This window comes from Lontra canadensis, unplaced genomic scaffold (genome assembly GCF_010015895.1).
Source record: "Lontra canadensis isolate GAN:19392208 unplaced genomic scaffold, GSC_riverotter_1.0 scaffold3, whole genome shotgun sequence".
Lineage (NCBI taxonomy): Eukaryota > Metazoa > Chordata > Mammalia > Carnivora > Mustelidae > Lontra > Lontra canadensis.
This window is the reverse complement of record NW_022630997.1, coordinates 25,925,589-25,950,294: the sequence shown is the minus strand read 5'-3', so window position 1 is coordinate 25,950,294 and position 24,706 is coordinate 25,925,589.

Sequence of the window (24,706 nt, the reverse complement as noted above, 5' to 3'; positions counted from 1 at the left end):
ACACATCTGGAGGCCTTTGTGGGAAGAAGCGAGATTTAGTACACCAGCGGAAATAAAATTTAATTTCAGCTGTAATACACAGTTGTCCTGTGACTTGCACAAATTGTCGGTTTTGTTTGCAGTCTCTCAACTGTGAATTGGGGAGGAGATAATGAGTAGAAGCAAGTGGGCTTATCTATGAAATGGATTTCAATAAATAGTAAAGCTGTACAATGTGAGGCATTCTTAAATATCCAACATATGTATTCGTATTAGGTGGGCTTTTCCCAAAATCCTTTTCTTGTTGATTCCTATGTTGATTGCATTATTGTCAGGAAAGATGGCCTGCATGACTACTGTTTAGAATGTATGGAGATTTTCTTCCTAGACCACTAACCGGTGAATTTTTCTGTCAAGCTGCCTTACATACTTGAGAATAATCTGTATTTTCTGAAGAGTTTTCTCTCTCTAATCAAGTTTGGTGACTGTTAATCAAAGGTATTAGAGTCTTTTTTTGGTTTGTTTTTCATTTTGATTTTCTGTGTAAAAATCTCCCACAGTGATTGTGGATTTGTCAAATTTTGCTTGTCTTTATCTCAGTTTTGGTTTATATATCTTGAAACTATGTTGTTAAGCATATAAAGGCTCACAACTGTTAAATTTCCGGTGGGTTACACTTTACAATCAATAATAAATACTCTTCTTTCTCTTTTTGAAGGTTTTTGTTTTGTTTTGCCTCCCAGTTAATTTTGTCAGAAATTAAAATTGCTGTATTTGCCTGCCTTTCAGTGGTGTTGATTCACAATATTGTTTTCCCTTCCTTTATTTTCAAGCTTTCTGTGCCACTGTCCTAGGTCTCTTGTGGACAGCATAAAGGTAGATAGTATTTATTTCATCAGATTCTTTGAGAACTTTGTCTTTCATAGAAGATTTTTATTCAATCACCTTTATTATAATTTCTATTATATTTGGCCTTAATTTCATTATATATTTCTTATTCTTTGTTATCTAGTTATTATGGTTTCTTATTTTTCTTTTTCACTTTTCTGTGCTCTGTTTTCTCTTTGAGCAATTTTTTCCTTTAGTGATTTGGAAGTTTTATCCTCTTCACTTTTTTTTTTAATGTCCCACTGAATTTTTTTTTAATTTTTAAAAAGTAAACCTTGTATTCAACTATCATATACATACGGAAAACAGTGCAGGAGCACCTAAGTGGCTCAGTCGGTTAAGCATGAGACACGATTTTGGCTCAGGCCATGATCTCAGGGTCCTAGGATCGAACTCATGTCCGGCTCCATGCTCAAGAGGCGTCTGCTTGAGATTCTCTCCCTCTGCCCCTCTCCTCGCTCATGCACACTCTTTCTCTAATAAGTAAACTTTTTAAAAAGTGTGCAAATAAATTTTCACGAGTTGAATGCCTGTGTGTTACCAGAAACCAGATCAAGGCATGAACAATGAACAATCCACAGTTCCTCTCCAGAGATCCTTCCTGGTGACTATCCCTCTGCCTGGGGAACTTCGTTCTCACTTTCAGGACCCGAGATTAGTTTTGCTGATTTTTGAACTCTTTGTAAATCCAATCATACTCTTGTATTTGGCTTCTTTTGCTTAACGTACTGCTTCTGACATTTACACACGGTATTTCATGCAGCCATAATTTGTTCATCCTCATTGCTGTGCAGCATAGAGCATGCAGTATTTCCCTGTACATCTCTGCAGGTTAGCTACCCAGTTTACTGTTGACTGTTCACCATCCTTTTGAGGTGTTTTTTGCCTTTTTAATAATGATGCCATGAACCTGCTTGAACCTGTCTTAAAGTGAGTACATGATGCATTTCAACTTGGGAAGTGCATCTCGCCATGGAATTCAAGTGTCACACAGTCTGTGTACGTCCAGCTTTAGTGGGTTTCTGGTAGGTTTAGTAGAACTGTTTTACCATCAGTTTTCCAGAATGGGTGTATACTCCTCAGAATCCTCAGTTCGTGTAGGAAAGTTTCAGTTGTTCCACATCCTCGCCAAAACTTTATTTCCATCTTTTTTCCATTTTAGTCACTGTGGTGAGGGTATAACAATATCACTTCAGAGTGGGAATTTGCATTACCTTGATGGCTATGAACTTGAAGACTTTTTCAAGTTCACTAGTCATTTGGATATCCACTTGTGTGACTTCTTTGCTAATTTTTCTATTGTGTTATCTGCCTCTTTGCTTATGCTTATGATATCTAGAATATCTAAGGATATTCTACATATGAGTTACATGCGGATATATGTATTGCAAGTTTATCCTTCCAGTTTTGTGTCTTGGTGAACAGAATCTTCCACTTTAACATAGCAAAATATATAACTCCTCCTTCATGGTTAGCTCTTTTTGCTTTCAATTTATGAACTCTTTACTTACTTTGCTTGAAAAAGATACTTTATTCTTAAAATTTTTTAAAGATTTTGTTTATTTATTTGAGAAAGAGAGACAGAGATAGCAACAGAGATGGTAAGAGTGAGCCCAGGAGGGGAGGAGAGGGAGAAGCAGGCTCCCAGCTGAGCAGCAAGCCTGACACAGGGCTCTGATGCCAGGATCCTGGGAACATAACCTGAACTAAAAGCAGACGCTTAACTGACTGAGCCAGCCAGGCGACCTTATTCTTAAATTTTTAATACACATATTTAGTCATATTTTTCTGGGAATGCTAATAGAGCAAGAATAAATTTACTTCCTTTCTCCTCTCTTCCATGTTGAGATGTCCTGTCAACTTAGATTGTTACTGTCTCTTTTTCTATTTTATGGTATCTATTATTCTATTTTACTTCATTTCCACTTATTTTCTTTTTAATTATATGATTCTATTTTATGCTATTATGTTTCTATTTTGTTTGTCTATTTTTTTGTCTATTTTTATTGTGTTCTTTTTCTATTTTTATTTTCTGTTTATACACAAAGTAAATCTTAGAGTTCATCCTGATTTATTTTTATATATGTATTTTTCTGCATCTATTTATATCTTTACACTGATGTGACTACTTCCCCAACACACATTTCCAGTACTCCAGAAGGCTCCTATATATAACCCATTCTACCAAGATCTAGAGTGGTTTATTACACATCAGTTGATAGCTGATACAACTCCCTCATACATATTAATTTACTCCAAGAACAGACATAGTTTTCTTCCTTAACATTTCAGAGCACATAGTGTATTAACCAAGATAGGCTAGATTATACTGAGCTAACAAAAAACAAAAAACAAAAAACAAAAAACAAAAAAAAAGAAAGAAAAGAAAAAAAACAAATGTGAGCAGTTTACACTAAAAGCACTTATTTCTTTTCATGCCACATTTTCTGTTAATCTTAGTCACTCAGAACAAAGCCTGAGAGAGATTTTGTTCCAGTGTGAGTTTCCACATGTTTGGGTTTTAGTACCACTTTCAGTACCAATTTCTGGGTTAGTCAGGGTAGCTTAAGTTAATTTCCTCCCCTTGATTTCTGCCTCCCCTCCTCTGCTTTGGTATTTTATTTATTAATTTTTTTAAAAGATTTTATTTATTTATTTGACAGACAGAGCTCACAAGTAGGCAGAGAGAGAGGAGGGGAAGCAGGCTCCCTGCTGAGCAGAGACCCCCCCCCCACCCCACCCCAATGCAGGGCTCAATCCCAGGACCTGAGATCATGACCTGAGCCGAAGGCAGAGGCTTTAACCCACTGAGCGGCCCAGGCACCTCTGCTTTGGTATTTTAGATACTGGGTAGTTCTAGTTTTGTATCTAAACCTTAGGGTCTCTGAGGCCAAGATTCTCTTGTGTTGAAAATGGATACCCTGTTGTTCCTTGTCAGTGTAGGCTCACCAACTGTAACAATACAGCATTCTGGTGGGGTGGGGGGTGTCGATAATGGGGGAGGCTCTGGGGTAGGTGGTTTATGGGAAATCTCTATACTTTCCTCTCAGTTTTGCTGGGAACCTAAAACTGTCAAAAAAAATAGATCTTCAAAATAATGAAGAAAATGGATATCCTGTTGTTACCCATCTTATTAGGGTAGCTGTGAGAATGATGTGATTATGGGTGTGTATGTAAGAAGATCAGAGTGTTTTTAAGACATCTGCAAATTCTCTAATTCCTCTGCCATCAAGACATGGAGTGTACGTCCCTTCCTCTCAAACCAGGACAGGGCTTTGTAATTATCTTGATGAATAGAAGGTGGCAACGTGACACTTGAAGGCTTCTGAGTCCATAATGGAAAAGGCCATGCAGCTTCCCTCTCTTGGGGGTCCCACTCTGAGACTCCTCAGCTGCCAAATTAGATGTCTAGCTCATGCAAGGGCACCATTTGGAGAGATCTGAGAGAAGGAGACAGAAAGATAGATAGAGATAGATAGATAGATGGATGGATGATAGATAAAGATGTCTGAACTCTAGTTGGTACAATCTATAAATTTTGAATCTTCTAGCCCAGGTACCATATGAGTGAAGAAGTTTCCAGATGGCTGATGCCCTAATCACTGTCTGCACCTGTATGTGAGAGCCCAAGGATGAACAACCCAACAGCCCAGTCAACCCTCAGAACTTCGAGAAATAATAATGTTAAATCATTGTTGCTTTATGCCATTATTTTTGTTATACAGGATAACCAGAGCAGGGCTTACAAGGTATTATTCTAAGTATTTCTAGATGGACTTAACTCATTCAATTCTTACAGCTCAATGATGTTTCCCACTTTACATACTAGACAGCTGATGTATAGATAAGTTAAATGCATCAGGTGGCTTTTTTCAAATAAACTCAAATCTGGTAGTATAAAATAATGACTCTGCTGATTTGGGTCTGGCTCACCTGATCTTTATTGGCCTCATTCACGCATCTGAAATTTGCTGTTGGCTCATTGATGTCTGGGGAGTCGATGATGGCCTCACTTATATTTCTGGCATTCATTCATTGTCATCAGGGGACACTGGGGTGGCAGAGCCATGTGATCTCTCATTATGTAGCAGGCTCGTCTGGACTCGTGCAGCATTCTAGGAGAATGAGTAGAGCATTCAACGGCTCCCGAGGCCTGACCTCAGGATGGGTCTGGTGTCATCTCAACTGTATTTTGTTCATTAAGTCAGGTTGCAAGGCCATCCCAGAGTCAAGGTGTGAGGAAAATAAAATCTTCCTGTTGATGGCAAATCGTATTGCAAAGGGTGAGCTACAAAAGGGGAGATTCTTGGGCCACTGTGCAGCAACACATCCTCTGATGTAACTTGCCCACTGTTACCCAGGTCATAAGCGACAGAAGCCAGATCTGAACCCAGGCAGTAGGGCTCCAGAGGGCATACCACTGACTATGACACTGTGCTGAGTAAAGGAGAGCTGTTATTGGCTCTTGGGGAAAGTCATCTTAAAAGGCAGGCTCCTATATCAAATCAGGAGTCTAAGGCTTTCATACCATGGTGGAGCAGAGTTCAAATCTTCGCATGACCACTTAGCAGCTCTTCATTGTGGGGTAAATTACAAACTCCTTAAATCTCAATTTCCTCATATTTGTAAGATTAAATAAGATCATAAGGTACAGGCAGTTCTGCTATAATGCAACATAGGCATTTCTAAAAACCACTGTGCCATGCAAAATTGCACAATAAAAAACAGAGGGCTCATGGAAAAAGTGAGGTTGAGGCATAACACCAAGCCATCGATGACACACATTAAAACAAAGAACAAGACCCTAACGAAAATGGCAATGCAATTTTACATGATTTATCGTGAATATATGAACATTACAGTAAATATGGCTTTATATTAGAAAAAGGACCCGGGCTTTGTTTGTGAGACCGGGTGTTGGCAGGGTTGCAACTTGTGAGCAATTATGGAGTGGTGGATGGGTAGGAGTTCTGAAGTTGGATGACATATGGTGATGCTGGGCCTGGAGGAGCTGCCCCATGACAGGTGGGTTACCGGGGCAGTTGGTAGACACCTGAAGCATGTGCACGGATGCTCGGCGGGTGTTCTTAAATGGTTTCAGCTGAGCGGAGTTTATTCGTTTCACCTAGTATTTCTTCCAGAGAAAACTGTGCATAAAAAAGTGAAATTGAGGGGCACCTGGGTAGCTCAGTGGGTTGTCTCTGCCTTCAGCTCACGTCGTGATCTCAGGCTCCTGGGATCAAGCCCCGCATCGGGCTCTCTGCTCGGCAGGGAGCCTGCTTCTCCTCTCTCTCTGCCTATCTCTCTGCCTACTTGTGATCTCTGTCTGTCAAATAAATAAATAAAATATTTTTTAAAAAAGTGAAATTGATGTTATTTTCAAATGGTTCCCTAATATAGCACTCGTTTTGGAACACGTTTGGGTTTTCAAAATATGCATTTGAACAGAATTGACAGTAGAGCTGTTAGCATATGTCTAACATTTATTACCTCTCGATAATCATTAGCTCATCACTGTTAGCCATGAAGACTCGCCAAATGTCAAAAAAGAGATATAACCTATTCAGCAGCATGAATGCACGTGAGGGGAGGATGTGTAGGTGTCCAGCAAGGAATCTAGAAAAACAAAGGACAGTGAGCAAGAACTGTCAATGGGTTTCCAGCACTGGCCAGAGGATCCAAGTGTCCTGCCTTCCTGGGCAGGTAAATTTCAAAGTCAGATCCCATGATGGCAGTCATAAAGGTCAGATAACTTTGTCCTCCTGCTCCCAGTCCGCACTGACCAGTCACCCTGTGATTGTGAAGTACCTCCTCGTGCCGTTAGGAGGCTGTCTTCTCTTGCTGACATAAACATTCTGAACCTCTTGGCAGTTGCATTTCTTAGTGTAAATTGCTAAATTGGCACTCGGTTTCGTACATCAGTCTCTTGTAAATTCCAGGGATTAATCAAGTACAAGCACACTGACATATTCCATTTTTCTGGACCTGCAAAGCTGAGGAGCAGATGCTGGAATGCCATGACCCCACGAAGAGACAGAGTCTTGCAGGCTTGGCAGCTGCCTCCCCTCCCAGATGACATAGTTGCTCGCTCTCTGACTATACGGAGTACTGGCATAGAACTGCCCTACATCTAGATGCACACGTGTGGGGACAGACATAAAGGAGGCTCTCCTGAATGTTCTCTTATGGTAGCCCCAGTTTCTTTGTTCGCTAGTAATTAGCTTCAGTCACTGGGCTCTGAACTTCAAGGCACTGCATCTTCACTTACGACGCTTGGATTCGGGAGAGCTGACTTTGAATGGATATGCACCCGCAAATACTGATTTTTCTTTTTCTTCAGGGGGTAAATTACCTTAGAAAGAAAAGGAGTATGACATTCAGCTGTCTATTCTCTATTCATTTGGAACCAAACCTGAGCTAACAAAAGCACACATGATTAGTGTCATCAAAGAGAAGTTAGAGTGAAATAGACTCTTTTCTTCTTTTGCTTTATTGCAATACTGTCAGACGTCTAACTCCATGATCATGTCTGAAATGCACGGCTTGTGAAGATGCCAGATTTGTAATCTTGTCTCTTATCGATGGGGAGAATCTGTAGGCTTTACCTATGGAGGAACACATACTATCACAAATAAACCAAAGATGTAGGCGGACATTTGCTGTCAGTTGAAGGCAAAAATAATTGGCCAATTAGGTAAATCGGAACCGTGACCATTATCTGAAATCTTTCAAAACTTGTAAAGTTCAACGTTATCAGTATCTGTCATCTCATAAGAATACCTTAGTATTCAAACTAATTCAGTTGTGGTTTGCATATTTATAGGACAAAACATCAGTTCTCTCCGGTTGCATGCATTGTCACTGTCTTTAGGTATTCCCTCAAAAGCTGTTATTTGTTCAACAAACATTTATTAAATGTGGTAATGAATTCTAGGCACCATATTTTGTACTAAGGATATAACAATTGTACGATCCTTGGTCTGTGAGAGCTTGAAGTCTGGTTGAAGCAAAATACAAATAAATCAATACTTATTATACAATTCCTTAATTCATGTATTCTACAAATCTTTATTGAGCACCCAGGTGCTAGGAATTATTCTAAACATGGGGAATGCAACCATGAGTCTGGGGGACAAGCCCTCACTTTGGAAGGCTTGTGTTGTAGGAAAAAGTGAATGAATAAGTACAAGTAAACAAATAAACAAGATGATCTCAGGTGGCTGTAAGTGCTACGAACAAAATAAAACAGGGGGAATTAATACAGAACGAGTAGGGAGGGTAGTATTACTAGAGCAGCTTCCCTGGGAGAGTGACATCTGTGCTGAGATCTGAATATCAGGGAGTGGCCAGCTGCAAGTATCTGGGGGAGGCGGTTTCCATGGGTGGGGGGCAGTAATTTCAAAAGCCCGGAGAGAGCAAGTTTGGCCTGTTTGGGGGCACCCTAAGTGAGCAGTGTGGCTGCAGCAGGACTGGGTAGGACACGGGGTCAAGGATGGAGGCAGGGACCTCAAGACCATGGTAAAGTATTGCAGTTTGAACTTAAATGGATAGGAGTTCCTGGTGGTCACTGAACATTGGAATAGCCTGACTTGTGTTTTTAAAAGATTATTCTGGCAGATTTGCACAGGGGCTAGATGGAAGCTGGTGGACATGGGGACATCTGCTATAATCCAGTGGGGACATGGTTATGGCAAAACACAGTTGCTGCAGTGATTAGGTGTCAGGGTAATCGGCGCTAGAAAAGCTGCCTAGAGGTGCAGTGCAGCCACTGGGTGGCTCAGTGGGTTAAACCTCTGCCCTCGTCTCAGGTCATGATCTCAGGGTCCTGGGATCAAGCCCCGCATTGGGCTCTCTGCTTGGCTGAGAGCCTGCTTCCCCCCACCCCCCTTGCCTGCCTCTCTGCCTGCTTGTGATCTCTGTCTCTCTGTCAAATAAATGAATAAACTCTTAAAACAAAACAAAAAAACAAAAACAAAAAAAACACAAAAAACGGGGCACCTGGGTGGCTCAGTGGGCTAAAGCCTCTGCCTTCGGCTCAGGCCGTGATCCCAGGGTCCTGGGATTGAACCCCACATCGGACTCTCTGCTCAGCAGGGAGCCTGCTTCCTCCTCTCTCTCTCTGCCTGCTTCTCTGCCTACTTGTGATCTCTGTCTGTTAAATAAATAAATAAAAATCTTTAAAAAAATTAAAGAAAAATGCTGCATAGAATCGCTTCTCAGCCTTTTGGCTAAGATCAAGTGAAAAGCTGCATAGGAAAAGAAGCATGAGAGCACAGATGCGAGGAGGAGTAATGTCCACATGGAGGACTAGCGCCATGATTGGCAAATATCCGTAAAGGGTCAGAAGGTAAACGTTTTAGGCTTTAAGGGCTACATCGTTACCTATTGCCACTAGTCAACTCTGCTGTTATGGCTCAAAGGCAGCCACAGACAATGCACAAATGAGTGGGTGTGGCTGTGTTCCCCTAAAACCTTATTTACAAAAACACGCAGCCAGTGGCTGTGGCCTGCAGGCTGTAGTTGGGCCATCTCTGGTCTAGGGTTATTGTCTCTGGCATGGACAAGTTTTTTCTTCTCCTCCCTTATGTCTCCTGGCATTTCTCTTCATCCTTACTCTTCTGGTTTTACATGAACTTTGAGAACTGAGCTATTTTTCCTACATTATTTGAATAATTTACAGTGACATCAGCTATGATATCTCTGTCCCTCCCTCAAATCCACTCAGATGATTAGTCTGATGGCCTGTTAGAGATATATGGTCTGAAACTTGCCCAAGACTCACAGTACCTTCTTGGTGAAAAGCCCATAGCAGTCTTCATTTCTTACTGACTGCTCTATCTTCCAAGTTGGCTTTCTGGCACTGAAAATGATTGATTACAATGATATTGGAATCACATTTTATTAGTCATTGTCTTCAGCTCCTGGATCAAACAGCAAGTTCTACTGACTCTTCCTCATAAAACTTTCTATCCACTTCTTACCCTCTACATAGGTCGGGACCCAACCAGGACAAAAAAATCCCACTGTATTTAAAAGTGAACAGAATGACTTGGTATCACCCGTGATGAGGCTGAAAGGCTACCCAGGGAGCAGTAAGCTCTCTCCGAGATTAGCCACAGTGAGAAGCCGCTGCCAACCCCAACAGGAGGAGGGTGGGGACAAAGGAGGGAACCAGGCTTACTGGAGTCCAGGGACTGGAGTCACCAGCTGGCAGGTAGAATTCACAGCAGGCCCACTTGGCAGGAACTGGAGCCATAAGGAGAGATGACCATTGCTGAGACAATGCCCAGGACCAGTGAAGTAGAGGACAAAACAACTAGAATTCATTCTTTCTCCTGCTCCACAATCCCCTGCTTGTCCTATCACTGGCTAAACTGACACAAGGGACTGAGAACAGTGGGACCAAGCAGAGCAGAAGAAGGGCAAGGAGTAGATTTGGGATAAACAAACCCCACGCCCACTCATCCTCTCTTCCTTTTGCCAGCAGTGTGCATCAGGAAGACTCCCTGTCCCACTGTGTCCTACTCCTGTCTACCCTGATGGCACCTCACCAAGTCCCCTTTGCTAAACTGACTTGTTCTTCCTGCTGTGGTCTTCCATGTGATCCAGACTTGGTCATACCCCTAGCCAACTTGTATGGCTGAACTCAAGTCACGCCTCTTTCTTGAAATGTTTTGGATCACTCCAAAACTCCCCAGTAGACTATTCCTTTGGAAACACTGCTTTACTTTGAAACCAAGTAGTGTTTCCAATAAGACCCAGATAATTGATCAGATATTTTCCTATACTGGATCTAAACATTTCTTTCAAGTATAGTTTTCTCAAGTGTAAGGACCATATCTTCTATATCTTTGTATTACCTATGGGCCTACTGCATAGAGAGGTATAAGTAGGTGCCAAACAAATGCTCATTGACTGAGTAGATTTAAAAATGACAGGCCCCTAAAAGTAAGAAAAGAATCTCATTTGCCCAGTTTACAGTATCTTGAGTAGTTACAAAGAGACTCTTGTAGTCAGAAAGATAACTTGGTTGGAATAAAGGTTTGCAGAGATATCAAAGTGTGAAGGAGACTTGAAATCATTTCCAAGAAGGAAAGCTGAGTGGAAAATGCACATATATGCACACACACACACACACACACACACGCACGCACACACACACACACATACAGTGGTTGCCAAGGGCAACCATCAGGTCGACAGAGAGAATAACAGGGCCTAGGATCAGAGAGTGCTCTGGCTGCAGACAGAGTGAAATGTGCTGATCACACACAGAACAACAAAAATATGCAGTAGTTGGTCTTACACGTGTTTTTTTTTTCTTAATCATTTTTTAAATTTATTTTCAGCATAACAGTATTCATTGTTTTTGTACCACACCCAGTACTCCATGCAATCCGTGCCCTCTCTAATACCCACCACCTGGTTCCCCCAACCTCCCACCCCCCAACCTCTTCAAACCCTTCAGATTGTTTTTCAGAGTCCATAGTCTCTCATTGTTCACCTCCCCTTCCAATTTCCCCCAACTCCTAAAAGTGCTTAGAGGGGCAGCTACCGGAGAAGTCTCCTGCACATTCTCTAAGGGACCCACTATCAAGAGGCATGTTTGTCAGAAGGAAGCCTGCTTCACAGTCAGCTTCCCCAGGCCCAGACTGCCCATCTGTGATGTGAGCTGTTTGGAGGAAAAGAGTTTGGAATTTGCCCAACCAAGCACCAGGCACAGACTGCCTCAGAGCCAGAGGTGACCCAAATTTCCTCACCATTCACAACCGAAAGGACAGCCTCAGGTGAGCTCTCCCTGGATGGCCTGGGATATCCTCCTTGGGTGAGTCAGCATTCACACTTTGTAACTTTGTGTACACATTCTCCTGACACCTCTGGGAGCGCATACTACCCAGGCATCTTCACTGTATCCATGGACAGCCCTTCTACAACTCACATGGGTACCCCTTGTAGAAAGACCAGAAGCAAATCTTCACTGGTTTCTTCTGGTGACTGACATCCTGCAAAACCAGCCTCTAGCCCTCCAGCCCTTGGGGTGATGGCATAAAGATGTAACTATGTCAGTAAGATCTCAATGACTCTACTGAGGGAACTCCCTCTGAGAGAGGTACCTGACCTTCAAGAAACAAAGTCATAGTGCTCTTCCCAAGACACAAAGAGTGAGAGTCTAGTGATCTGGAGGAGGGCATCCTTGACTCCAGGTGGCACTGGGAGCATAACAGAAATGGTGGCAGTAGTTTGGTTTATATACTGAGATATCACACAGCCTTCTTTAATGTGATGACCTGGGGACATCTGAAGGGAGATTGCCTGTATCCCAGAACTTCTGAGACCTAGGAAACATTTGGATTGTGTACATAAGTTCTTTGGTGGATTCTTGGAAATACTTGCTGAAGGTCAACCTTCCTCTCTGGGTAAGAGCATTTTCAACTAAGGAGCAATGGGGAGTCTTCCAAGTAGGAGTTTCATGGGATTAATGTTACTACAGTTACACGCTCAGTTGGCTGGTGATGCCTAGAACACCTGGGGTCCATGAAGAGTTTCCTAACAGTGAGAATGGACTCCAGATGGGATCGTCTCCAGGGAAAGTGAGTTCTTGAGTGACTCAAGCCCAGACACATCTAGTATGCAGGGATTAATGAGGACATCTGGGTTTCCTTTTCAAGAGGGATCCTAGGCCTCCTTAAGTCCCTTCTAATTTATCAAAATCAAAATCTCAAAATCAAAATCAAAGTCCCTTTGATTTTTTCTCAAAATCAAAAGTTCATCTAAATTCTGTAGAATATTCTTATTGGACAGCCTTGCAGAGTTCTGTTTTCTGTCCCTTGTACGTTACTGTGTTGTCATGAGGCAGCATGTCTTTCACACTTCAGCCATAAGTTCTTATTTTCATAGTCAAGAATGTGAGGGAACACAAGGACAGAGTGGCAACAGAAAGGAAACCCAAGAGGAAGCTTTGGAAAAACAAATCTTCTGTAGGCATATAGATCTTATATGCGTTTAGCTCACAGTTGCTTTTAGGATACTGGATGGCTGCCTAAAATCTGTGCAGCAGTAGGCAAGGAACTTCAAGTGCAAAGTTATGCTCTCCATCGTTCCCACTTGCCCGTATGGCCACAACAGAATTATGCAACTGACAAGATATTTTTACAGATTTTCTCAGTTGGGTAGCACATTGATCATTCGGGGACTTATTGAGGAAAATTGTTAGTTAGTTGACGCTTCTACATTGATAAGCTGACTCCATGGCTAACCTAGTCCAAATAACTTAACAGCACAGAGTGTCAACAGTTCATGATCTGATGGATCACTTGAGGTAAGAAACCAAATTACCCTTCAAATGAATTGATAAAGTTGAAATATGTGAAGAGAAGCAGTCTTCTCCTTAGAAAAGTCCACTATCCTATTTGAATCCTAAGATAGGAGACTGTTAGAGCAGAAAGTTAAGTGATAATATAGTAAAATTAAGTTCCTCAGTAAAATGGAAGAATTAGGACAATTTTATGGATGTGGTGACTTGGAGCTCTCTGGCTTTGCATGCCCAGATGGCCATGAGATGAGATTGATATCCTACTTGGTGCCAGGGGAAAATGACATTTTGCAAAAACAAACACACCAACCAAACCAACAACCAATTCTAGATTAATATGCCATTTGTGAGCTTCATTTACTTTTATCATTTTCTTACAAGCTAATGGTCAAGACAGGAGTATACTGCTAGAGCTGTCATTTCCTTTAGTTTATTGAAATATCTTCATGTGGAATGAGAACTTCAGCTACTATTCTATTTTGTGTGTGTGTGTGTGTGTGTGTGTGTGTGCATGCATGCACGAAAAGCTTTTGTTTGTAATATTAATTCTTCTACTGGATATTTTATAGTGTAGATAACTCTTATCAGCTTTTATTTTTTCATAAAATATCACTTTATGCTTCTTGTGTAAATATTAAAAACCTCAGGTTGTTACTGCATGAAATTTATTCATCCTTTGCAAAGAAATTGGAAGAGCCAGTTGATTGCAGGTGACATATTAAATATAAAAGTTATTATCACCTCCATTTTATGAAACCCACTTTTGCCCTTTGCTTTCACCTAAAATTGGTTTTATCCCATTGTTCAGATTCAGTGCCAAAACTCAAAATTTTCTTCCCTCTGATCAATTCTCAGTAAAATAAATAAATAAATAAATACATACATACATACATACATACATTAGAGAATTGAAAAAAGGAGCAGAAAATATAAGCCAGAATGTTATAGTCTTCTCAAAATAGTTGTGGGATTCAGGTGTGTTTAAAGTTTGGGTCTCTGTTTTCTAAATATGGCTTTAATTCTTTGACATTAAGTGTTTTGACTTGGCCACTGGAAATGTTTTCAATCAGTTGTCGTATAGTATTTTTCATTCTCAACTTTAGTTTAAGAATGCATTCTGTGTATGTAGAAACATACAACTACAGACGTTACCTCAGCATACGAAGATGGAATATGATGATTTTATAACTTGTTACTTGTTAACTTGTTTTTTGGTTTAAGAAAACAGAGTAGCCTACATAATCTCTGAAATATTTATTCAACAAATATATTCTGAGCATGTGCTATGTGATAAGCAAACTGCTAGATGTAAGTTATGCAGATATCATGGGGTCAAAATTTTATATAGTTAGATGTCTAAAAAAGAAGTGATATATATATACATATATATACATACATATATCTATACATCAATATGTATAGATATACATATCTATATATCTATATATAGACATACATATATAGATATGTATCTATATGTATCTATATACGTATCTATAGATATATAGATATCTATATCTATATAGATATATAGATATCTATGGCAAGTCTTGCATATCCTTTGGAATTTAGAGGTAGCTGTTGGGTGTATGGGTTTGTGCTGTCCTATAGTTCATATTGACCTCTGACTGAGAAGTTCTTATCTACTGAGTGACCAGCTCTTACGTGATGTACATGGTTGATGAAACGTGTGTCCTCTTCTCTTGACACAGACATTGTGTCTTGGGAGCTAAGGCATCTCCCTGTGCACCCATCATCAGACATGGCCCATCTGCCCTGAAGCCCTCATTCTGCCCCACCATAGTGACCCCTCCCTGGGCACATTTATGGGACCAGGACCATCAGCTACCTGTCTCCTCTGAGGCCACAGGCACTCCTGGTGCCCTTGTGATAGCCTATCCCCTCCCTAAATACTCCCCCCACCATCATACACACATACCACCACCACCAGCAGCATTTAAATGTGTGGCTGCTTCCTTTGAGGTGGTTTTCTCTCAGGAAGACTGAGAAAGACAAAACTGAATCTTAGACCGATTTGGTAATGTGCCCAGGGTTGCATAGTTAATAAGTGGGAAAAAGCCCAGACAGATCTGGACAGCTGACCTTAGAGCATAAACTCTGACCAGCACACCGATTAGTCTTGAGGTGACATCTCAGCCCCGGTGATCACCACGCATTTAAACTGTCTTCAACAGTCCCAGCTCCAACTCTTCAGTGCCTTTGGTCCATGAAGATGCTCTAACTTGTCCAACTGTGTGTCCCATTTTCTTCCAGTTCTGTAGACCAGAAGTTGAAAATGAGTCTCCCTGGGATAAAAATCAAGGTATGGCAGAGCTGCTTTCCTTCTGAGGGCTCCAGGGGAGAATGTGTTTCCTCACCTTTTCCAGCTTTAGGGGCCTATCCACATTCCTTAGCTCATGACTGTCTTCAATCTCGAAAGACAAGCAGTTACAACCTTCCAGATTTGCTTCCCTTGTAGCATCTCTCCCTCTCTCTCCATTTTCTTTTCCAAGGCAGAGAAAGATGAATTCAAGTACTCACAGCCACCTCTTGGCTCAGCTTCTACCTCCATCCTCAACATACCTGGGCCTTTCATATCATTTCCTCTCTCTCAAAGAGATATGGGAAAGAGGAGGATTTGTGGAAGGCTCCCCAGGCTCTAGAACCTTAAAAGCCTTCACCTGTTTTCTGTCAGTTGGGAGTCTCCTCACACTACTTCACTACTTGTTTACATGAGAGCTCCTTGCAAAGCTTTCCTCCTGTACAATGTAAAGATGAATTGGTGAACTTTGAAAATCCCTTTTCTCTCTGGAGAAGATTTTGTTTTCAAAACTAATGTTGCCCATTCCAAGTTTCACAGGTGATTCAACTTCACTGGGGAGGCAGGAACTCAATGTCTTCTCTCGAGGAGGGAGGCTACAATAAATACCACAGTTGTCTGCAGCTGGTGAGAAGAAAAAAAAAGGCTGAGGGAGATCCTCATTCTCCAACCTGTCTCCATTCCTTGCCCATCAGGCAGCTTGCTGTCCCCTCCCAATGGGGACCACTCCTGGATTGCAGCCTGCTCACCTCTCCGTGTCTACCCTTTCATATTCTACCTTCCCCATCATCTCTCGTTCTGTCTTCTACCTCCAGAAGATCAGTTAGTCTAGGACTATAGCTTATTTACATGCAACATCATGAGACTTTGGACTGCCAATTTATTCCCTTCTCTATGGCATCTGTTCACTGCTAGAAAAGGGGAAGAGAGAACCACCTTTCCTACCAACCAGAAACCTTGGGGAGTTCAGTGAAGGATGCACCTAGGTCTTCCTCAATAGCTCCTCTGTATTAAGGCAAGGAGAGCACTGGACCTCCACGGCAGACTCCAGGCCAGAGCCTCCTCTGTGACAAAAGAGAGAAAGAAGAGGAAATCTCCCATTTCAGAAATCTGTTGCAAGACCTATGTTATTAAAGGGAGAGAAGAAATAGTGAAAAGAAGAAAAAGAGAGACTTCTAAGATTTATGACCTATGTTTTTCAACATTGTTTAAGTAGTCCTCAAACCTTTCCACTTACAGCATAGGATGATGGAGGCTGTGTGTGTGTGTGTGTGTGTGTGTGTGTGTGTATTTGAGTGATGACAAAAACATGTCATTTCTTTGAAATCTCATGGTTTGATTTTTAAAAAGAGATACAAACTTCCAGTTACAAAATAAATAAGTCATGGGTACATGTGTGGACACATGTGTGTGGTGTTTGGAATAAAGGGGAACTACCTTGGGATGTATGATTAGTGTATGGCAGAGTTAGTGAATTGTAAGTTATTAGTTAGTGTATTAAACATAGCCATCATCGTCCCCACCCCTTCCTCCCCTTCCAAGTTTAAGATGGTTATGTATATGAAAGTACCTGGTGTAGCTAAGGTCTGCTTATTTTATATCTGAAAAAGTTAAAATGAGGCATATTCAAGATTTGATTCTGGATGACCTTTTCATTTTCCACAGTGACATTGAAAAGTCTATCCAATAAAGCTGGCTGAGAAAAAAACAACTACATCAATGTGTATATTTGTTAAGTCTAAAGCATATATTACTCTGCTAAGAGCTTCACATATTTCTCATTTAATCTTTATAAAAACCCTCAGAGAACCCAAATAATTTGCTCACAGTCATCCAACTGGGAATGAAGAAAGGTACAAGTTGAACTCTAGTCTGTCTGAATTCTGAAGACCTTGCCCCTTTTATGAAATAATGTCATTCTCGCTGCACCAAACAAAACCACACAGAAGAAGAGACTATGACAGATTTCACTCACCACTGACATCACTGTCATTATTTCCCAATTCCAATCAAAATGTCGATAGAAATTGCTCTCTTAATTGGCCATCGATTCCCAGATTGCTCTCTGAAGATTCAAAACTTGGGTTTTCTGCAAGCCGGACCCTTCTCCCCTGTTCACGCTGCCCATTCTGACTCTGGACAATGTCACTAGTGCCTTGTCTCATCACTCAGGTCTGCCACCTCTTTATGAGAGAAAGACTAGGATGATTAAGGCCATGGTGATGAGGTCTGGAGAGGCAGATGTTTGGTCAAACAGGTGGGCTACTTTTGGCTCCCTAAGAAGATCTGGAAATTTGCCTTGCCAGTAGAGGAGAATGGTCAAATCAGATGCTCAGCAGTTGTGTGTTGTGTGAAAATTTGAGGTCAAACCAGAACAATAATGGCCAATCCTCAAATGTTTGTTTTCTATCATTTGTTTTGGATCCCATCACTAAAGGCAAGACACTTAGCCACTGTAATGTGGTCTTGTGATATTTTTTTTTGAAATATAAAGTTTTTATCTTTTCAAAGGGGAACATTATTCCTTACTGTTTATATCACAATTTAAATACAATTTTATGCTTGTAAACCTTTCCTTTTTTATGTTCTCTGTCAACAGCTGAAGGTAAATAAAAATAACATTTGAATAATGCATGCTAATAAAATTCATAAAGGGAAGAGTGTTTTTAATAGAATAGAAACATCAATTCCATCAAACCCTACACAGGCTAAAAACCCATATTCAAAACACATTATTATTTCAAGGACTGTGACATTTCAAAGCTGCTAGGATGTCTTAAGCCTTTCCAAATTATATGACCTGAGAATATTAAATAATTATTTCTTTTGATTATGTCCCTAGCTATTCCAGCAATAAAGGGAAGACAATTATGCAAATGAGCCTGGGCAAATTGCTAAAAAGATCACAAACCACTGAATGTTGCTAGATGCCTATGTTTTATGTTAGATGCATCTCCTCAAAGAGTGGAAAATGTATCTCTAATTTCCTGAAAGAAAGTTCACAGAGTATATTTTAACTTTCAGGGCTCTAAGCTCAGAACACAAGCGCATGCGAGAAATAAAGGAAGGATTTTTTGCTATTCCCCCAGAACAAAGGGTCTGAAGGTATCAAGGATTATATTGGATTGCATTATCCAAATTTTTTTTAACAGCAAAATCTATAAAAGTCATGAACTAGAGAAAAGCAAAGATAAATTGAGAGTCCTTTAGCTTTTCTTGGTCCTGAATTCCTAAATAATTGTCCAAATTTTCATTGCAATTTTCATAAGGAGACACAGCCATCACTTTGTTGAAACAAAAGCAACTTTGGGATATCTTTGGTTTATTTGTTATCTTATACTAAGTTTCCTCATGAGTGTTGAGAGCCATTCACATAATCCAGCCCCATGCAGGGGTTAAAGCCACTGGCCTGTGACTATAGACTCTTGTCTTTTATCCTAGTCGGCTTTGCACAATGAGAAAACAAGGGAATGAGAGCTGCATAACTTGGGGAAAAAGATACACAAATTCTGTGCAATAAATATGAATGTAGCGTACCAGCTGGAGAGGAGCAGGGGAAAACTAAAAAAAATACTGTCGATTTTAAAATAGTGGAAGCCAAGACATGCCAGGAAATATTCACATTCAGCTGATATTTACTGAGTGCCTACTACACACAAGGGTCCACACTAAGTACTTCATACATATTACCTTGTTTCTTTTTCATGAGAGCCCTGCAAACTAAGAGAGATGGATTTTTTTTTTTTTTAAACAGAGGAAGAAACAGATGTTCCTAGTGGTCACATGATAGGTTTCCAGGCCTCAAAGCTGATGAGTCCAGCCAGGTTTCAGATCAGGTTTTCTGACCCTGCTTGAAGTAGCTTCTCCCAAAAGCAGAACCTTGGCCATGGAATTCAGTGCAAGTGATTAAGGAGAAAATGAGTAGGAAAGCAATAGGGGAATGAGCAAGACACCAGGCAGGGGTGCAATTTTAGGTGAAGCCTCAGATTTATATTTTGTTTCAAGGCAAAGGAGCTAAGAATTTGTGCTTCCTCATCAGCTAATCTGTGGCTGGCCCAAGTACTTCCCTCTCTCCAGAGCAACCCTCTTAGGTAGGAGTATTTAGTGGCAAAGCAAGCAGAAGTCAGACACACAGAGAAGGTGCAAGAGTTTCATCAGAGCCCACTATAGACTCTTGAGATTGTGCCTCCTCCTGTTTCTGTTCCTGTTTTTAGTATAACTTTGAAATAAATCCCCCCACCCCAAATCACGCAAATAGAAATACAACATGACAAAAGCACCCAATGCCTAACAAACAAAGGAAAAGGACAGATATTCTAGAGGGTATCTTTGGAGATACCACAGCTAGGCAATTTCTTTAGTTCCAACAGAAAGAACCATTTGTGTAAGGCCTATGGCTTCACAGAGCTTGCATGAGAATTGAGAATACCATTCTTTGGTAGAAGAACAAGAGGAAGGTTGGCCTTGTAACACATGCTCTATAACAAGCCAGCTGTAGCCACCAGTTACACTGGAAATGTCATTCCTTTCCTTCACAGCACATTCTGTAACTTATAATGAGTGATGTTGTGTGTGTGTGTGTGTGTGTGTGTGTGTGTGTGTGTTGGGGGTCTAAAGTTGTTGCATTTTGGTATGGGATAGAATAAATTCTGGTTTAGTAGCATCTGAACTATCTCCCTCCCAGTGTAGAAAGTGCTTATTGTTGGTCACAGTTGTATACTAGGAAGCAGACCATGTTGATCCTTTAATGGTACCTATGCGGGCTTCTCAGAGGGACTCTCCATATGGGCAAGGCCCGAGGAGCGTACTTAGGCATATCTACCTACATTATGACTCGCTGTGGAAACGTAGGCTGGGGATTGTAATCCAGTTCTCAGAATCTCTGCCCATACAAAGAAGAAAAATAGGGAGGTTGATTGATTCCTTTTAATAATCAGTACAATTTAGTGAAATATAACCTGTCACTTACCACTAATCAAATATGAGAGTTTTAAAGTTTCTGTGACTTCAGAAGAGGCACTTAGGCCTAATTTATAATCAGTTTCAGAAAAGTGACATTCCATAGATCAAATACAAGATAGTCAAACTAGGATTCATTAACATCACATTTAACTATATTTTAAAAATCATATGAAGCAATAAATTGAGATGGATTAGTAACTTGAGAGAACCTGAGAAGTGTTAGGTATCTGAAAAGACATTTATCATCACAAATACAATTTTCTATCAAATAATAGTGATTGCCTCCATTATAGAAGAAGCCAGAATCTGACAAAGGGGAGAAATATTTCTTAGAAGATGCTACAACTCTGTATGTATCTTTCTACTTTCAATTGGACAGAGAACTGAGCTCTCATTCTCATTACTTTCTTTCTGTAACTATAACTCTCATTTCTTGAAATGTGGGCCAATTCCATAGGCATATCCCCACTTTTTGTTGTTGTTGTTGATGCTGTGGGCTGAGATCCACAAGGCTTTCAAAGAAGATTCAGGTCTGATGCATTACATAAACTGCAGAGGTAGAGTTGCTTAGCATAGAGTTTGTGATTTAGAGATAATTTCTTTAAAAGGAATCATGATAGTAAAATAACAGACTACGGTGTTCTTTTGAATGTAGTATCTAAAAAATGGTTTGACTTAGATTTTGCAAGTGATTCATGGTAAAGACAGACCAGATTAATTTTTTTCCTGAAAATACTATTCAGCAAATTCTGATTAAAAGGGATAGAGAAATCTATTGGTCATTTTCATGCATCTTTAATGTACGTGATCAGACATGTACAGTGCCAGGCAAAGCCAGAGCTTTCTATGGGTTCGTCACAGCTTCTGTGCTCTTTCCCATTGCTCAAACTTTAGATGAACTTTTGGCTCCTACCACACTTTTTATTTTTCAGGACTAACTAGGATTTCTGACCTTTACTCTCTTTTTCCAAACTACAATCTCCTCATGTATGTGGCCAGCTTCACATTCTATAATGTCAGATGAAACCAAACAAAACAAAACTTCTGTTTCAGCCCACTGAGGGCATGTATCTCAGGCATTTTACATGATGCAAGGAAGGACCATATGGTTAAGTTTCCTAAAAGATGTGGAAATAAATGCCTTTGATTCTCCTCAGAGAAAGAAGAGTGAAAAATCAGGCTCACTATGAGAGAGCACTGAGCCCTGACCAGGGGTAAGATATATTTAAAATCCTTATTGCTTGCATAGATCTTTGAGACCTGATTTTAAGAATGAAATGAATTCATTCTAAAGAATTGTCAGCTGCCTCTGAGGTAGAAAAACCCTCAATCTATCGATCAATCTACCTACCATTTGATCGTCCATCTATCATCTCTTTATCCATCTATCAATCATCTATTTTTGTCCATTATTCTATAAAGAAAAATCAAAGATTTTAAAAAAGGCAAAAGGGATTACCAGATATCCACTCAGTGGAATACTGGAGCCTCTGGGACTATCTAATCTTATAGGGATGTGTGCCCTTGACTTTCACTAGCCTATTCTCCAGCTCTGGAGAGAAAGACATTAACTTGTAGAAAAAAGGATGCTAAGGCAAATATTGCCTCTTCTTAGCTGTGCAAATGATTTCTGATCATGACAGTGCAGATGAATTTTGTGTAATAGAGAACAGAAATCTCTGTAAATTAAATCTTCATTTGAACCAGTTCTAATACCTTATTTCTTCCCTTCTTAATGTCTCACAATTATTGTTGACATGTTTCTTTTATACCTATATGAGTCATAATTTTATGCTTGTTGGAGTACCATCCTTTAACAATACTCAATGTGGGACTTCTTTTTATTTTGAGTGTCAGAATGATTCTGGAGGAGGGGCAATGAGGCCAGTAGGAGCAGAATCCCTTGGAACCACTTGTGGAATACTGCTTGCAGAAGAGCAGAAATGGTTGGCATATGGTTAGGAATGGGACAGGGCTGAAAATATTGTGAAATTGAGAGCAAAGAGCCAGTTTGGTGTTGACACATGCACACACATGTATAGGGGGACACCACATAAATATACTTACGGGGGAGAGAAAGGGAAAGAGGAGAGAGCCTATTTCTTTTCCTAAAACTTTCCCCTTGCTCTTTGTTTCTTGACTTAATATTTTTTTTACACACCTTATTTGTTTGGCTTTTTCCTAGAAAGAACTTCACAGAATGCCTGCCATTTATATAGCAAATATATTTATTTTGGCATGCTGTCAGTTCCATTTCTTTCAAAATAAAATAATTTCAAAATACTATGTCTGTTAAAAATTTTAAAAATCTGTTTTTTTGAGAATATGTATTTATCATTTTTGTGTGTTTGCTTAGAGGTATCTCATAGAACTAGGCTCTGTTCATTTGCTCACCCAAGCCCTGTAATTAACTAAAAACATGAACTGATGAAAAAAATTTCTTACTAACTGATATAATCCTTTCCTGTAAGCCACTAACAGTAGTAAAGTTTCTTCAGTCTCCTTACATCTAGATCAATGTTTAACCTTTCTTTGAATTGAATTGGGTATTTTTGTAGAGTACAGGCTCTAGTTGCTTTGTAGAAAGTCCCTCAGTTTGTGTCTGTAGGATGGTTTCCTCGCAGTTAAATCCAGGCAATGATTTCTTTGGCAGAAATTCTACGTAAGTAATGTTGTATCTTCCTCAGTGCATTGAATCTGGCATTTTATGAGGTCATTTGGTGCCATTATTGTTAATGTTAGATTTATCATATGATTAAAAATGAAAGCAATGAATACAGGATTCGACAGCAGGGAGAGAATGAAGAATGGTATAGAAAATCTGCATCCTATCTAAAAAGTAACATTATATCTGGTAGAAATATGTGAGGAGATACTATGAGACCATCTTATTCCTTAATGAGAATTTAGCCAACACTTTTAAGATCCATAATGAATCCTGCTTAAATCAATTAATATTATGATGACTGAAAATGGTGATTTTTTAATTTAATTTCTTTCACATATAATATTAAGAATTCTGCTGTTAGGGGTACCTTGGTGGCTCAGTGGGTTAAAGCCTCTGCCTTCGGCTCAGGTCATGATCCCAGAGTTCTGGGATCAAGCCCCACATCAGGCTCTCTGCTCGGCAGGGAGCCCTGCTTCCCTTCCTCTCTCTCTGCCTGCCTCTCTGCCTACTTGTGATCTCTGTTAAATAAATAAATAAATAAAATTAAAAAGAAAAAAAAAAGAGATTGCCAAACTCTTTAAAAAAAAAAAAAAGAATTCTGCTGTTAAAAAAAAAAAAAAAAGCTTCCTCTTTTTCTCTCCTCATTTCATCCCTCTCTGACCACAAAGTAAACATCAAAAATATTGGAAAACTGAGTTTTAGTCATATGAATATATGCAAACCTTGGCTAAACTGGATTAGAGAATGTGGTTTAGATTCAAGGCGAACCTGGAAACTTCTGCCACTCACCTTAAATCTACACCACCACAACCCACTTAGGTGAAGAAAATGTTCCTGTGCGGTAACTATCCTGGCTCATTCCTATTATCTAGTAGACAGACCTCATGAAGGAATGAACTATTTAATGTCCTCTCGGGATCAACGATCGAGGAACCAGACCCATCACAGTTATACCACATTTTGGAGAGCATGGCTGTAGAGTAAGTCCTCCTCTGGAGGGCCAACTTCTCTTCCTTGGTGAACACTTACTGACAAGTGAATTCTGGCTAGAATGACTCTCTGTATCAGTGCTAGCCTGACAATGAGGGTCAGAAACGGCAGTTAAAATCTGAGAGAGCAGATAAGTGGATCAAAAACTCATTCGTGTGAAGGATAAAAAATTAAAATACTTATCCTGTTTTCTGATATTTGAGGTTTACCAGGTTTTAAAAAAAGGAAGAGGAGCCACTCATTGCTAGTAATCCAACGTCTTTGGTGTTGGGTTGAATTGTGTTCCCCTAAAGATGTCGAAGCCGTAACCCCTAGTCCTACAGAGTATGAACTTATTTGAAAAATACTTGAAAATTTCAGATGTTATTTGTTAAGATAAAGTCATATTGCAGTAGTGTGGGCCCTTAATCCAATATGGCTGACATCCTCATAAGAGAGGAGAAACCATATGAAGGCAGAGACACAGAGGGAACACAGCCATATGAGGAGGAAGGCAGAGATTGGAGTGATGTGTCTATCAGTCAGGAAATCCCAAGGACTGTCAGCAAATACCAGAAGCCAGAAGAGGCAAAGAGGGATTCTCCCT